Source organism: Bison bison, unplaced genomic scaffold, assembly GCF_000754665.1.
Source record: "Bison bison bison isolate TAMUID 2011002044 unplaced genomic scaffold, Bison_UMD1.0 scf7180017864167, whole genome shotgun sequence".
Taxonomy (NCBI): Eukaryota; Metazoa; Chordata; class Mammalia; order Artiodactyla; family Bovidae; genus Bison; species Bison bison.
This window is the reverse complement of record NW_011494739.1, coordinates 2648061-2664887: the sequence shown is the minus strand read 5'-3', so window position 1 is coordinate 2664887 and position 16827 is coordinate 2648061. Positions and strand designations below refer to the sequence as shown.

Sequence of the window (16827 nt, the reverse complement as noted above, 5' to 3'; positions counted from 1 at the left end):
GTCTCAGGGAACTCCAGGAGTTGGTGATGGACAGGGAGGCCTGGTGTGCTGTGATTCATGGGGTCGCAAAGAGTCGGACACGACTGAGCGACTGATCTGATCTGATCTGAAGCAAGTCAAATGGTGCAAAAAAAAGTTTAACAGTACTTAGTTTGTTACTTTAGTCCTTTTCACACATGGTGTCCTATTTAGGTGGGCTTGTCTCTCCTGCTAGATTTGTAAGCCTAGGTTTTTAAAAAAAAAATTATTTTTTTTTTAAATTGAAGAATAATTGCTTTGTAAGCCAGGGTTTTATCTATTTTCATATCCGTAGTATCTAGCAGCGCCTTGAGGGCAGAACTCTTAAAACCCGTATCTTAAAGGAAGGCATGAAAGCAGCAGTTTGAAAGCTGCCATGTAACCAGTCTCTTGCCAGGCACTGTCCTGCGTGCCCCACATTCATCCTGTCAATTCACCCTTATATTACAGGGTATTCTCTCTGTTTTACCACCACGGAAGCTCAGGCTCCAGAAACCAGCGAACTTGCATGAGGGCAGGCGGTAAGTAGGTGGTAATGCTGAGAGTAGAACTCAAACCATCCCAGCTGCCCCTCCAGATTATTGGGTTGGCCAAAAAGTTCATTCAGGTCTTTCCAGAACATCTGCTACAAAAACCCGAACGACCTTTTTGGTCAACCTGATACATCTCCCCACGCAGAAAACCCAATTCGCTGTGTCAACAATCCCAAATCCTAATAGCACCCCTCAGAGAAAAGTGAAAGATACGTCACAGTGGATCCTCATTGTCTGGGGAGTCCATAGTGGGAATTCATACGTGTGAATTCACGTACCTGGTAAGCATTTATTTACAAGCCCTGTTAGTTGCCTGATGCCCACATTCCCAGCTCAGGTGGAACAAGGCAACCTTCTTATTTCTTTTCTTTCTTTCTTTGAAAATAAAATCTCATAAAAAACTAGTGTTTCAAACTGGAGTCACCAGAAGTACCCAGTTATTAAAAATATACATACTTCACTTGGCTTGTTTCATTTCTTAAAAACAAATGTCTGTTTGTGGCTATTTAGAGCCATGTTTTAACAGTTTTGTGCTTTTTTTTTTGCAGGGTGACTTTGCTATTTAAAATGGCCTGCAAGTACAGAGCTGAACTGCTGTCCGGTGCTCCGAAGCTCAGGAAGGCTGTTAGGTGCCTTACAGAGAAGATAAGTGTCAGATAAGCTTCCCTGAGGTGTGAGTTACAGGGTTGCTGGCACAAACTCAATGTGAATGTATCAACAATGTATAGTAAAGGCGCTGTCTTAAAACAGAAACACAAATAAATAAAACAAGGTTTTATTGATCAATTGATGAAAACGTAACAAGAGACTTCCAGGATCCTAACTCTGTTTTCCCTCGGGAGCAATGGTTTCGCACCAATTCAGGGTTCCCAGTTGGTTTATAGTGACAGAACATGACTATTGCAAATAAGAATTGACTGTTCTAAGCATAGGTGCCAAGGACACAGATTTGCACAAAACAGGTCGAGTTGTATTCATGTGCTCACTAGTACACACATATAACTATGCTCATCTGTGTGTGTGCAGTCCATATACTCAACACGGCCATCAGCACCAGCACAAACCAAGCATTCTGAGGGGCTAAGGAATAAAGGCAGGAACTCAGAGGGTAGAGCAAGATGCCCCTGGGTTCAAATCCCAGCTCAGAGGGGAGCTGTGTGCCTGCAGGCCAGTCATAATCAGGGCCAGTTTCCTTATGTCCACATGAGGTTAATCACTGTCACATGGTGAAGTGGGCCTGTGCATGTTAAGCTGCCAAGCACAGGGCCAAGCACACCACAAGCCACAGAGAGGACAGGGTTTGCAGCAAGCAACAGGACAGGGCCTTTTAAGGCCCTTGTTATCTTTTCCAGTAGTCATGTACAGACGTGATGGCTGGTCCATAAAGAAGGCTGAGGGCTGAAGAATTGATGCTTTCAAACTGTGATGCTGGAGAAGACTCTTGAGAGTCGCTTGGCCAGCAAGGAGATCAAACCAGTTAATCTTAAAGGAAATCAACTCTGAATATTCATTGGAAGGACTGATGCTGAAGCTGAAGCTCTGATACTTGGGCCACCTAATGTGAAGAGCTGACTCATTGGAAAACACCCTGATGCTGGGAAAGGTTGAAGGCAAAAGGACAAAAGGGTAGCAGAGGATGAGATGGTTAGATAGCATCACTAACTCAGTGGACATGAATTTAAGCAAACTCCAGGAGATAGTGAAGGACAGGGGAGCCTGGCATGCTACAGTCCATGGAGTCCCAGAGAGTTGGACATGACTTAGTGACTGAATGGCAACAATAACAATCTATCCAGGGCATGTGTGGGGGCCCAGGAGTCAAACTTAGGGCCTCCTCCTTAGCACACTGGCCTCCTTGTTCTCACAGACCTGGGCTTCACTCTGCCCAGTGTTACTTCTAGGGATACCTGAGGCTAGGAGTCCAGGAACCAGAGGCTTGAGAAATGGAATATTTCATGTCATATCAGTAAACAAGGGTGTCACAGTCATCAGCAATGGTAGGGAGCCTTCCAAGCCACTGAGCCCTAAGGAAACTCAGGAAGGTGGAGGATACCTGCCACCTAGCAGCCATCAGACTGCAGCCACTCTCTACTGTGAGCCCTGAGGAACTCAAGGTGTGAAAACAGAATATTGGCCCCAGATAGCTGAAGTGCAAATCAAAAGAATGATGATTTCAGCACAGCCAAAAATATAGAAAAAAATATATATATGAACGATTTCAGTGAGCCAAGACTCTTGCATCTTCCCCAAAATAGAAAAGCACTAAATTCCGTAACTTGGGATATTCAGCTTTCTTTAATTAACAACAATCTTTTGATGTTCAGACTGCCTGTCCTTTGTTGCAAAACTTCTGTATAATCTGGCTCCTTCCCTTGCCTCCTCAGAACCGTTGTCTCAGGGTAACTTGAGATGCTGTCTCTTGGGCTTGAAGTCCTAAAAATCCCCACCAAATGAAACATAACTCTCAACTTTTAGGTTGTGAACACTTTCTAAGCTGACAGGGTCAAAGCCAGAGGGTGCTCAGAGGCAGGAAAGTCCAGAGGTCCCAAACTGGCAGCCCACAGGCTATATCATGCAAATAGACCAGTTTGCTTTGGCCTGCATTTGTATGCATTTTATTTTCAGTCAACGTTTATAACTTGAAAGATTTCATACTTAAAAAACCTGGAGATTTCCCAGCCTGTCTTAACCCCAAAGATCCTGTGGCTCTGTGCCCGCATTCCTGCAGAGCAGTGAGTGACTGAGGCTGAAAAGTGGCTCCTTTTGGTCAATTCTCACCTGCACTCTTGCTCTTTACCTGGGTTTTTTTTTGTTGTTGTTGTTAGCTATCTGGTATTGGAGTTTGGAATCTCTAGTCTAGCCTGATCCCATTTTGTAGGTAGAGGATGTGAGGTTGGGGGAAGGGGTGGCCCTTGCCCAAAGCCCCAGGATGAACTGGTGGAGCTGAGACTCGAACCCTTGCAGTTCTGAACCCAGGGCACTGGACATACAGGGAAGTTGGGAACACGGAATGGGGACTTGGGCTGAAGGGCAAATTCTGCTTAGGAGAAGTCTCCTGGGGCAGAAAGGTGAAGCAGAGACCAACAGCTCTGGCTGCAGTTAGCACAAAGTTCTCTCCTCCTCACCTGCTGGCAAACACCGCCTCCTGACTATATAAGCTAAACTCTTCTTGGCTGTGTTGACACAAGGCTCTCAGGTGTCCCTCTTCCTGACTTTTCTCTGGAGCACACAAACATCTTCATAATCACAGGGGCCCTTGAGGAGGCGTACAGAGCAGGGGCTTTTCTTAGGGCAGAATCCATCTGGAAACTTAATTCTCAGCAGAGGACTGACCATGGCCTTTGGCTTCCTCATCTGCAACATGGAGTTTCCATTGGGAATTTTAATCAGATAATGCTTGTGAAGAATCCTGGCACACACTACCCAATGAGCCATAATTCCATTTCCTTATTTTATAAACCAAGGCCCAGAGACATAACTCATCCCAAGAAGGTCACAAATTAGCTACAGCTGGATAATTTTTAAATTTTAAATATAGCTCTATTTATGAATATTGTTACTATAGCTATAGGGCTTTGCTGGTGGCTCAGATGGTAAAGAATCTGCCTGCAATGCGAGACACCCTGGTTTGATCCCTGGGTCAGGAAGATCCCCTGGAGAAGGGCATGGCAACCCACTCCAGTATTCTTGCCTGGAGAATTCCATGGACAGAGGAGCCTGGTTGGCTACAGTCCATGAGGTTGCAAAGAGCTGGAGATGACTGAGGAACTAACACATTCCAACTATAAAAGTAGCATGCACCTTAAAAAAAAAAAAAACCCTCCAGTTTTGCTACTCAAAGATAAACCACTGATTAATTTTACTGTTGCTCCTTCTAGCCCATGCAACTCAAACCTGGCCTTCCTTAATGAATTCATGGCGCCTCCTCCTCTGTCTCCTGAAAGCCTTTTGTGGCAACAGGTGGTGCTGACACACTCCTTGTCCTTGGAGTTGGGATGGTCAGGGAGATAGCTCTGCACCAGCCTCTCATCCACAGGAAGGCACAGTTGTGCCCATAGAACAGACAAGTGAGGGAGGTGCAAAGAGGTGACCTGCCTCTCTGGGGTCACAGGAATCAAGACATCAAGACCTCCAGCCTGGGCCCTCTTCCTCTAGAGATCAGAGGTCTGTGTGGGCTCTAACACCACACCCCATGGTCTCAGGGACTCAGGCCCCCTGTTTGCAAAATGAAGTTGTTGAGGTTAGGTTAGGAAGTACTTCTAGGTCTGTCCTGTGATTCCACATGCTAGTAGAGAAGGATTGAATTCAGAAGCTAGAGTCTCCCAGGAAGCTAGTTTCTCTCTCTTACACACACACGTACACACACGCATTAAGTCTGAAACTCCCAGAGGGCCCTCTGGGGCAAGACAGAGGTTAGGAGAAAATGGTTGCAAAATATATATTTGATGAGGAACTTGTATCAAGAATGCATAAAGAACTCTTACAACTCAATAATAGTAAGACAGCCAAACGGTTAAATATTTAAAAGTTGGAAAAATTTTTGAACAAATAATTCACCAAAGATATAGAGATGGCAAATAAGCACACAAAAAGATGATCAACATCATCAGTCATTAGGAGAATGCAAATTAAAGCCATAAGGAGACACCGCTATACAACCTATTGGATGATTAATGATAAAAAGACTGATCATACTCAGTGCTTTGAGGATGTGAAGAAACCAGAACTCTCATACATGCTGCTGGGAATGTAAAATGGCACAACCACTTTGGAAACACTTGGACAGTTTTAACTTAAATATGCATTTACTATAGGACCTAGCCATTCCACTTCACTCCTAGGTATTTACCCCAGAGAATAAGAAGGTATATCCACACAAAGACTTATACACAAATGTTCACAGTAGCTTTATTTGTAATAGCAAGAAACTAGAAAAAAACCAAAATGTCCATCAACAGACAAAGGGAAAAGCAAATCATGGTTTACCCTTACACACAGTGGAGTACTACTCAGAAGTAAAAAGGAATACACTATTGATAAACACAACAACGTGAATCTCTAAATAATCAGGCCAGGTGCAAGAAGCCAGACCCTCTGCCCCAGTCAAAAAAAGTATACGCTATATGGTTCCATTGATATAAAATTCTAGAAAATGCAAAGTAATTTAAAGTGACAGAAAGCGGATCAGTGGTTGCCTGGGGAGGGGAATGGAGAGGGAGGTATGAGAGGAAGGAATTACTATAAAGGTGCAAGAGGAAACTTTAGGGGTTGATGGATGTGTTAATTATCTTAATGGTGGTGATAGTTTCATGGGTCACATCCCATGTTAAACTCACACTTCTAAGTAGGTGCAGCTTGATGTATACATCAAGAGCTGGAAGGAGGGGAAGAGGCCAGAGAAAGAGAAGACGGCAGGGCAGCAGCAAGCAGGAGGGGTCTTTCTTGGAAGCCTGGCACATGCACAGACATGGACACAGATGCACGGACGTCCATGCACTGAGTAGGAAACCACCACGTGGCCTCTAGGAAGTTCTAAGAGTCTCTAAACTCAAGAGATTCCATCTGCAAAAAACATCAAGGCTATTTGCCATTCGCTCATTACTTGTCCAGAGTACTTCCTGTATGCCTGGCTTGCACTGGGCACTGGGGATTCAGAGGCAAATCAAGCACAGGCCTTGCTCTGGGCAGTTCACGCTATCGACCATGGTGTAGCCTTCCCAAAAGTCAGCCTACACATTTAGCCTCATACCCTAAACATCCCAGCCGGGTTCCCTTCATAGGGTGTGTGAGAACTCTTCTTCTTAGACCTGATTTTGTTTCTAGCCTCGTCATTTCTTGGGAGAAAGCCTTCAATTAGCTCATAACTCCAGCAGATTTTTGTCTTTTATCTGTGCTAAGCAGACATTCAAGCCAAACCCCAACTGTTTCTCATAATTGACTAAGGAGATCTGAGTCAACGTCTTCACAGAATCACAGAACTTAAGGACAAGAAAGAATGTGAAGATTTCAAAGCCCAACTTCCAATGATGCTGATCGAAGCACCATTTCTCTGAATAACAGTCCTGTTCTGCAGTCACCTAGACTGTTTGAATACCACCAGTGAGAAGGGAGCTCACTACCAACCGAAGATGTATCAGATCTTTGGAAAACTAGAGAAGTTATAAAGTTCTTTCCTTCTAACTGGGTGTAAGGGTACTAGCACTTATTAAGCACCTACTGTGTGCTAAACCCCGTGCTGTGGGCTTTACACACATGGGATTTCTAATGTAGTTTAATTCTCTACCCAGCTTTGCTCCTATGAGGCTGGAATTATGACTATGAAGCCCATTTTTACTACTGAGGAAACAAAAGGGTCAGAGAAATCAAGTGACTTTCCCACAGTCACAAAGTAAGTCCATGATCAAGACCAAGGTGGCAGTCCAACTTGTCCAGCTCCAAAGTCCGTGCTCTCAGCTGACCACTCAGAGAGCAGGGTGAGGGATCTGATGCTGTCCAGACTTGGATCCTGGGCTCCTTCACTGGAAGGCTAGCCTCTGAGATTCCTCACAATAGCCATCTCCTGCTAGTCCTAACAACTCTGAGGCCCATCCTCTCCTAGGCATGGAGCCTACCCGCCCCCTGTTTTTAGAAGGCAGCCACAAGCCAGGGAGTTGGCTCAAGTAGTCCTACAGCTCTAGGCCGGGCCCTGGGTACTGGGGGCTGCTCTCTGTAGTGCAGGAAATGGGAGGGCGTGGAGGGTCAGGAGCTCTCCGTCCTCTGAGCTCACAGAGCTAGGCTTGGTGACTAGGAGCCTGGGCTCCGGGAAGGAGCTGACGAATAGGGACTCCTGAAAGATGGCACATGAACTGGGCCTTAAGACAGATGGGAACATGGGGAGATAGCAGTGGTGATGGGAAGAAAATTTCAGGGTGAATTTAAGTAAAGGAGGTAGAAAGGAGGGGCCCGTGGAGGGAATACTGCTGACTGGGATAGAATTTGACCAAGGGCCCCTTACAGACATTTCTGAAGCAGCAAAATACCCTTCGTTAGCTCTTAGGCTGGCTCATTCCAATCAGCCCCAGGGCTGGTAATCTTGCTCGGAAGAGCCCAGCTAAGGGCTGAGGAGGGAGGAATGGATACCCACAGGCCCAAAGGAGCAGAAACAGGGAGAGAAAAGAGAATGAAAAAGCAAAGGGAGAAAAAGGAATGGGGAGAAGTGGGCTCAGGAATTGGTTATTTGGTAGCTCAGCCACATACAAAAGACAAGTCGCTTCAATTCCCTGTGACTCGACTTCCTCTTTTATAATAATACTTTCCTTGAAGAGCGGTAGGAGGATAGGCCATGTCACACATCCCTGTGCCTCTTATCATTCTCAGGGACAAGGGTTGGGACCCAGCGGGGAGAGAAGCAATTGAGGCCATAGAAAGGAGGCGCATTTGTGGGGCCATCTGCCATGTGCCATGCCCTTTTGGCAGATCATCCTCTCCTCTCAGGCATGAATGATCGATCCCTCTTTGGTAGATGAGAACATGGCCCAGGGGTGGGGGCTGGGAGGGGAGGGTGGGGAGTAAGACAATTTGTCTGCGGTCTCAGGCTGACAAGCAGCAGAACTGGAGATGAGCCAGGCCTGACTCTGAAGCCAGAGCTCACCCTGAGCAGCAAGTAGCCCCTAGGAGGCCCAGGTCGGCTTCAGCTCTGTGCCCCAAATGAGAGGAAGGTGATCTTGGTCAGCGCCCTAGGCTTCGCCTCACTGCAGAGGCCACATTTGGCACACCTGTCTCCCAGGAGAGCTCAATGTCTGAAGTCTGCCACCTCCGAAAGGGAGGATGGAAGGAGGTGAGTGGTACAATGAAGAGAGGAGCAGTGGCTTGGAGGGAAGAGGGGGACGTGGTGCCAAACTAGCCTCCTAATGAGGCTTTGGGAAAGACCCAGGATTCCCTGTGCCATTTCTACCATTTAAAAAAGCTCTGGAGAACAGGGGACTGCCCTTCGCTGAGAGGTACTAACCCTACAGCCCAGCTAGACTGGTGGGCTCACCACCCTAGGACTTGCTCAGCTTACCCAGTCCTACTCCTCTCCCTTTCCCCAACCCTTCAGATCCTGCTCTAGTTCCTCCCACTAGGAAGCGTTCCCAGATAGCCCCAGCCTACGGTTACCCTTTATCTTGGGGACGCCAGTAGCACTCACTGCTTGCATCACCTGTGACCAGTCCTATGCTAGAATTCCCGACCCTCTAGATTACAAGACTATTGAGCACCGCCATTCCACATCCCATCACATTGCAAGAATTCCTTCTAGAACATCAAGACCTATGGGAGCAGCCTAGAGATGAGAAACTAGCTCTCAAAATATACTGCTTCATTGCTAGATGGTTTTTCAGTTTAGCATGTTTTTCCTTGAACTGAGCCTAAATTGTCCTCCCTGGCTGGCACCTGTAAGTGCTGATCTGGGGACTGCCCTTCAGGGTATGTGGAAGCCCAAGATCTCTCACGTGACTGAAATTTGAGTTTCCACATACAACTATCTTCATACCTGATGACCATATTCCATCCCAGCAGTGTGGGAAGCCATGTCCAACATGCCTGGGTTGGGGTTCCAACCCCACCACTTTCTGGTTACACGAGTATGGCCAGTTCCTTCTTTCCACTGGTCTCAGCTTCCTCAATTATAAAAATGCCCCACCTCACCAGGTGGCACTGCCTCACCTGTTGAATAGTAGCTTTATTGCTTTATTCATTAACCACTTTTTTTGAAGCAATATGGCTTAGAAGAAAGAACATAGCTCTGATGCCAAACAGACCAGCTTGTTACACAGTAGCTCTGAACAAACTACTTCCCCTCTCTGAGCCCAGTGTCCTCATCTATAAAATGAGGATAACATAAGCTAAGTGGGACTGAGTTGTTTTGCGTCTTGTTTTTCTAACAAGTGTCTTGGCCTTTCTTCTGGATCTGCCCAGTTTGCAAGGTTACTGTAAAGCAGCTACCCTTTTACTGAGCACCAGCATGTGGCAGGCACAGTAAGTGTTTCAAATGAAGACTCCATTCAGTCCCCATACCCACTCTCTAAAGCAGGTACTACAATCTAGCATCTAACACTCAGAAGGCACGCAATCCAATGGCAGCTGTTACTAATATTTCTATGAGCCAGGCTCCATGTATCATCCATATATCTTTATCAGCCTCAAAATTTCCCTGAGTGGGAGGGACTGAACATCAGTACCTGCTTATAGACTGGACACTGTACACACTGGCTGAATGAATGAATGGAAACATTTCTTTGCATTCCCCCACGGTGGCCCGGGTAAAGCCTGACCACAGTAGATGCTTGATGAATATTTGATTAAGTGGAGCCACAAAAATGTAAACTGTCCTCAGTGGCTTTAGTCTGAATCCCAGAATGCCTTGAAAGCATGTCAGTGGGGTTCCTCCAGCTAATCAGGAGGTCCTCTCTGAGAACACTCTAGGCTTCCTTCATAATCAGATCCCAGCTTTTCCTTGGGGGTGGCTATGTGGCAGAGCTGTCAAAAAGAGATCACTTACTGTCCAGACCTCATCATAACCCAGGCAGAGGTGGTAGAACCAGCGTGGCTTCCAGAGAACAAGAAATGCCCCTCCTGCTGAGGAGATACCAGCACCTCTCCTCACACCTGCTTCTCAAGGGTAGCTTTTGTGCCGGCTTCACTGGCCATCAGTCAAATTCCCCCTTCTGAGGCTGCTGATCAAGCTTCCAAAGACCCTGTGGAAGGGAGGCTGGCAGGTTCCAGGGGGCTCAGAGGGGTTTGGAAGCCTCAGTCTCTAGAGACTCCTTCCTGACAGTGCTGCCAGAAGCGAAGGGGCACAAACTGGGCCTTTGAAGCAGGCGGCCAGAAGCAGAAGATCCAAGTGGCCAAAGCAATGTGTTCCCCTGTCTTGAAGAGAGGGAGGGCATCCCTGGTCCAGGTCTGCACTCTCAGCTTCATTTCCTTTCTCTGTCCTCATCCTCAGCCAACAGCTATGAGCACTACATGTCTGGCATCTAACACTGTACATCAGGAAGCACAGACTGATGGCCTGATACAGACACACTTTAATGGGCGTATTTTAAAAGGCTGACTAGTTGGCCACATTAAAAAAAAATCAAAAGATGTCACAAACATTCAGATTTCTGTCTTATTTTTTATTATTGTAATTATTTATTTTTTGGCCATGCAGCTTGTGGAATCTTAGTTCCCCGACCAGGGGTCGAATCCATGCCCCCTGCTGTGGAAGCATGGAGTCCTAACCATTGTACATCCAGGGAAATACCTGGGTTTCTTTCTTATAAATGAGAAGATCCGACAACATGTGACCCACATTCTTGCGTGGCAGGAGTGGCAGGCAGGCTAGCAGCTGCCTCTTTCAAGTAAATACTCTCCAATTTGCTATCATCTTCCAAAGCCCAAAATGGACAAGAGAGTTTGAGGTTCCTTCCTTTACATGTTTTACTATAGCATATGGACCTCCTCTAGTGACCTTAGGAGGTAGATAGACAGTGTCATGTCCCCATTTTACAGATGAGGAAGCAGAGGCTCTAGAGAAAAAATTGGCCAGGATTTGAGCCCAAGCAGCCTGACTTCAGAGCCAAACTCAAGGACAGTGAGTGTGTGCAAAGTCACTTAAGTTGTGTCCGACTCTGTGTGACCCTATGGATTGTAGCCTGCCGTGCTCCTCTGTTCATGGGATTCTCCAGGCAAGAACACTAGAGTGGATCCTCCTCCTCCAGGGGATCTTTCCAACACAGGGATTGGACCTGTGTCTCTTCTCTCTCCTGCCTTGGCAGGCGGGTGCTTTACTACTAGCACCACCTGGGAAGCTCCCTGGTCTGCTGCAAAATATGGACAATGCAATGAGACTTTTAAAAGTATTTATTTTTATTTATTTGGCTGTACTGGGTCTTAGTTGTGGCATGTGAGAGCCTGTTCCCTGACCAGGGATTAAACCCAGGCCCCTTGCATTGGCAGTTTGGAGTCTTAATCACTGGACCACTAGGGAAATCCCTGTAGTGAGTTTTTAAATAAAGCAAAATGCATCTGATTTGAAGGAATCATTTTTTTCCCTGATTTAATATAGCCTTCTTACTTTGGGGATAAAGGTATTAAAGTGTTCTTTTTCTCTCTATATGACTATAACAGTAAACAGAACGAGTGTAATTTGTCCTTATTCGGCAGAGTAAAAAGTTGGCCAACCTAGGATGGATTCTCAAATGTACTGATCTTTGAAATCTGAGGACCATTGCTCTGCTATACAGCCTTCCTGTCCAGAATGAAAGCATGTTTCTGCTACTCCTCATGGTTCAAACCGCCCCCCCCCCACCTTGATCCGCATCTCATCCTATCTTTGAAGAGGTAGCTTTTGAACTGAGCCTTTCCCAAACCCTCTCCCTCCAGCAAACCCACAGAGCATGTGTTCATACCTCTAGTTATATTTATCTCATTCTTCCTCAGGTTACAGTTATCTGTATCATATCCACTCTTGTATCCCTTAAAGTGGTTCTAGAACAGAAGAAAGTGTTGTGGAATTGTTAACCAGTCAGTGCTTGAAGAGATCACCACCTCTGCCTATCATTTTGCAGGTGTGGAAAAGCAAAGAGCCTTGCCTCAGGCCACCCAGGGAGTCCTGGCAGAGCTGAGGTCAGTCTCCTGGCCCCTCGGCGCTTGCTCTTTCCACTGTACCAAGCTGCTTCCCAGGTGTTCTCTTTTGGTTGGTTCAGCACCTCAGTACAGAGGTGCTAGCATATGACAAACACTTCATAAATACCTGTTCATCAGGCAGTACAAAGCAGCTTGGGAACACAGGCCTCCTCTCTCTAAGGGCCCTTAGCTTCACATCATCTGCATCAAACCTCTACTCGGTGTGAGCTGCCCATCAAATGAAGAAACGGCCCCTTAGGTCCCTAGTGACCTAGATGTAGAAAGACACCCTTATGGCTCAGAAATGCAGTCCCCATAAGGCCAGAGTTCTGATCCCAGCCTTGCTGAGTAATCTTGGCTAAATGCCTTCAACTCTCCAGGTGGCGGGTGGTCTGGACAGGTGGGATAATGACATGAGGAAGAAGTCCCCAAGCCCACTGGATGGTTATAGGCACTAGACAGGCTTTCCAAGAGGAGCCTCAGAGTCCTGCTTCTAGAGGCCTCTGATGACAGGGAGGATTCCAGGCCCCCTGAGACAAATGGATGGCTCCTTTGGAACTGAGCCACAGAGTGAGTTGGGATGGTCCCTCAGATTGTGGCCACTTTTTGGGTTGCTGCAGTCAAGAGTCAAAAACTCCTTGGAAACATCCTAATCTGGGTAGAACATTTATTATTATTACTATTATACACAAATTTAATGCAGAAAATGGCATCATTTCTCTAAAGTCTTCCTGAGAGGAGGAAGAGGCCATCCCTTTCTCCCTGTCCCATTACATCCACATCAGTGTTGTCACAGCTCCTAGATAGTCCAACCATACCCACAGGCTTAGATAGTTGTCTTCCTCTATTAGCCGTGAGCTTCTTGAAATTAGGGATCACCTCTTACTCTTTTCTGTATCCTATGTGCTTGGTCTGCTGCTGCTGCTGCTGCTAAGTCACTTCAGTCGTGTCCAACTCTGTGTGATCCCATAGACGGCAGCCCACCAGGCTCCCCTGTCTCTGGGATTCTCCAGGCAAGAACACTGGAGTGGGTTGCCATTTCCTTCTCCAAGGCATGAACAGGGCCTGATAAATAAATAATAAACAAAGGCTGATCCATGTTTAGCCGGACAAGGAAACTCCACTCTTGTTCTGGGACAAGGCAGCATTTAGGCCCTTTAGAGTCATAGAGGCGTCCAGTGCATTTAGGACATGCAGAGAGAAACTGGCTAACCTGAAGTCACGCTGTCAGTGAGAAGGCTCAGACTAAAAGCAGTTCTTTCAACTCTCAGCTAAACTGTGTCTGGATCTACCACAACTTAGCTGTGTAACTCTGGGCAAGATCCTTTGTCTCACTGCCCTGGCTTCCTCACTTATAAGATGGGTAAGATTAAAGTCTAAGCCCACATAGTAGGATTATTTGAAGAGTAAGTGAACCTGTGTAAAACAGAGCACAGGACCTAGGAGGAGCTCAAAACGTGTGCCTGTCATGACTGTCATTCACTCCCAGCCGTTCTCCTGGGTAAAGGGGCACCGGCCACTCATCAGCAAAGCCGAGCTCACGCAGCAAGGAAGACTTTACAGCACTAACTCACACACTCGTCAACCCAGCAAGTTCCCCCGCAACAGTCCCTTTGGAGAAATGCCTGATCTTTTGTCAAGAATCCTTCACAGCTTCCCCTTCTCCAAAGCCCTAGGCACAGTTACAAGTGTACACACACCTCACAGCGACTAGAAGCGGAGGTAGCGAAACCTTTGCAAAAGCTCACCCTTTCGACTCAGATAGACCAGGTGTCGGATAACAGTTCTGCCACTTCAAGCTCTGTAGCCTTAGGAAGGTCACTCTCTCTAAGCCTCAGACTCCTCTACTTTCACATCAGTATAATCTGTTACAAGGATTACCTGAAATAGGTAATGGTCTGCTATTCCATAAATAATACTCAGAGTAATAATAGTTGTCTTACTTTTATTCAACAAAATCCACTTGACAAAATGTCAGAAGCAGAAGGAAGCTTCAGGATCATGTCTTCTCACTTTATACCTGGGGAACTAGAGGTCCTGAGAGGAGCTATGATTGGCCCAAGGTCACTCAATGCGGTGGTAGTAGAACAAGACCTGGGACCTGGGTCTCCTGATTTTTTGCTATATGTCCATTTTGACTTGTTTGATTCTCCTTATCTGCTCCTTCCCCGAAATACAAGAAGAGGCTGGAATCATTCTCTTCCCAATTTTCTTATCTTTATGCTCATCTTTCACCAGCCAGAACCACCATCATCACTCCCAAAGGCACATCTAGTTCCTTCAAGCCTGACTCAGGGAGAAGGTGAAACAACTGTAGGCCACTGGCAATAGTAATAGTAAGAGCAATAATAATGACAGCCAACAATTGGCACAGTACTATACTTAACAATGCTTTTCCCTACACTGTCAACACACTCCCGCAGTTTCTCTCTAACCTAGTTGGCTTAGGGACATAATTTCCTCAAACTTATTTGATCCAACACTTACTGAGGACCTGCTTTATGCCTAGCCATGGGCTAGAGGTTGAAGACAGAGAGAGAAAAAAGTCCAGGCCTCTGCCGGGAGGAGCTCACAAACTAATGGGGATGTAGTGGAGCTGGGGAAATAATTTCTTATGGCCCAAATGGTGCAGCAGCAAAATGCCCTGCACTACCCTTATGGGGAGACTTCTTTATCATGCTGTCAAGAGGCAGAATGTATCTGTGGAATAAACCGCAACGAGAAAGGGTGAATGTAAGGCTGAACAGGACAGCAGGAGGGATGATAAAGAATAGGAAATACAGACACCAAAGTCTTGGCCTCCTTATCTCATGGAGATTCTAGTGAGAGACTCCTGGAGTGCAAGGAAGCAGGAGTGGGATCCAGGTGAAAACAGGAAGGCTTGGTCCCTGCCTCCCTGTCAGCACATAAGATTTTGATGCTTCTGTTCCCTAAGGGACTCTGCTCTTTGATGCCAACATTTTCCAAACCCAGTGCTGGGCTACATGTGCCTCCTTGGGACCACCATTTGCTGGAATGATATCAGTATCCTTGCACCGGAAATGTTTGTACCTCCTGGTTGCTTCCTAGGCCCCTCAGCCTGGCAACCCAGCCCACTCCAGCACACATTATCCCCTGGCAGGGAACCATCTATAAGGATGTGGAAGAGACTGGTGGGGAGGTGAGAAAGCACAGGACTAAGAGGAGCCACTCCTCCCCTCTTCCTCCAGTCTACCTCCCAAGTCCCACATCCCTGAGAACCTACTATGTGCCAGGCATGGGCAGTATTTTCAGTGCTTTCATATAGGTCTCATTCAGTCTTCACATCAACCCTCTGACAAATTCTTCCCAGATTTACAGATGAGGAAACTGAAGCTTGGGGGAGGGAAGTAGCTTGACAAAGGTCATTCCAGTGATGGCATGGAGATGCCAATACAGGACTGTCTGAGGCCTCCAGTTCTACAAGGCCCACACAGTCAATGCTTCCCTTGAGAAGTCCCGAGTTTAAAGAGATCAACTGAGGAAACCCCAATTATTTCATAGACCCAAGTTTAAATTCTAGATTGCTTTTAATAGAGATGTCCCCCTGACATGTAAGAGCTGCTTGAATGGCATATTAAAATCGAACAGACCATCTAATCCAACTCCTGCATTTAACAGACTAGCAGACAGACACCCACGCCTAAAGGATTTTAAGATGGCTACTTGGGGCCTCTGAGCAGGCTAAGGGACATCAAGACCCCAATCTCTGGCACCTTCCCTCCCCCACCCTGCCTGCAGAGATCACCTTCTTTGGGGAAACAACTCCAGCCCATCCCACCTCCAGATGGACAGAGAAGGCAGAGGAAACAGGCCTCTCCTCAGACTGCAGGGGTGAGGGAGGGAATGTGGGACTCCCCTGGCTAGTTGGTGTTCCAACAGCCCAGCTGCCAGCTGAGGAGCAGAAGGAGAAATTATCACATCTCAAGGAAGCTCCAGGGAGACTGAGGCTCAGAGCTCCTACTCTACGGGGTCAGGGGCCTTTTTTTTCCAGATCTACCGCAGGGCCTTGATTCTTCTCAGGGGGGAATAAGGGAAGGAAGCAGTCATTGACACTTGACCTTGGGCTGGGTTTGAGGTTCCATCCTCCCCCCACCCTCAGGTACCCTTGCTCCTTCCTCCTCCAAGAAGGAAAGAGGCTTAAATGTTTGCCAAATGCTGGAACAGGAAGACAAATAGAAACGGGGTGGTCCCTAAAATCCCCTAAAATCGCCCACTTCGGGCATCTTCTCTGCTGCTACCAGCATCCTCTAACTGGTGAATTTCAAGGTGGTGGCGGTGGTGGGGCGCTTAGAAGGGTGTAGGGAAATGAAGGGAGGGTAAGAATGAGTCACTGTTAACCCCTCCGCGGCTGGTGTCCTCTGAGAGATTCTACCGCAGCGAGCGGCCCCCGCCCGCAGCCCGCAGCGGTGCAGCACACGCGGCCCCTCTCCCGGCTCCGCCGAGGCCTCCTCACCTGAGTCCACTCGCCCTCCGCAGCCCCGCCAGCGGCTCTCACCGCTCCGGCCCGGCTTGGCGCAGTGCCTCTGCAGTCGCTGCTGCAGCTGCCTGGCCCAGATCAGCAACCTGCGGCGGTGGGGAAAACAGACAGACAGGGGCGGGTGAGCGTGGGCGGGGACCCGGGGCGGTC

General features: G+C 47.3%; 1 protein-coding gene across 2 annotated transcripts in view; it reads right to left on the bottom strand.

Annotated features, from left to right (window-relative positions):
• The window catches only part of SNPH (syntaphilin), a 39648-nt gene extending 22901 nt beyond the window's left edge, over positions 1–16747 (bottom strand). Inside the window, exons 1-2 of one of the 2 annotated variants that reach the window (XM_010841789.1) lie at positions 16654–16709; positions 11963–12041 (exon numbers count right to left, since the gene is read on the bottom strand). The gene's annotated coding sequence lies outside the window, so the exon portion shown is untranslated. Of the gene's footprint in view, positions 1–11962; positions 12042–16653 lie in introns of both variants that reach the window. The other variant, XM_010841790.1, reaches the window with a different exon arrangement.
• Positions 16748–16827: the final 80 nt, after the last annotated feature.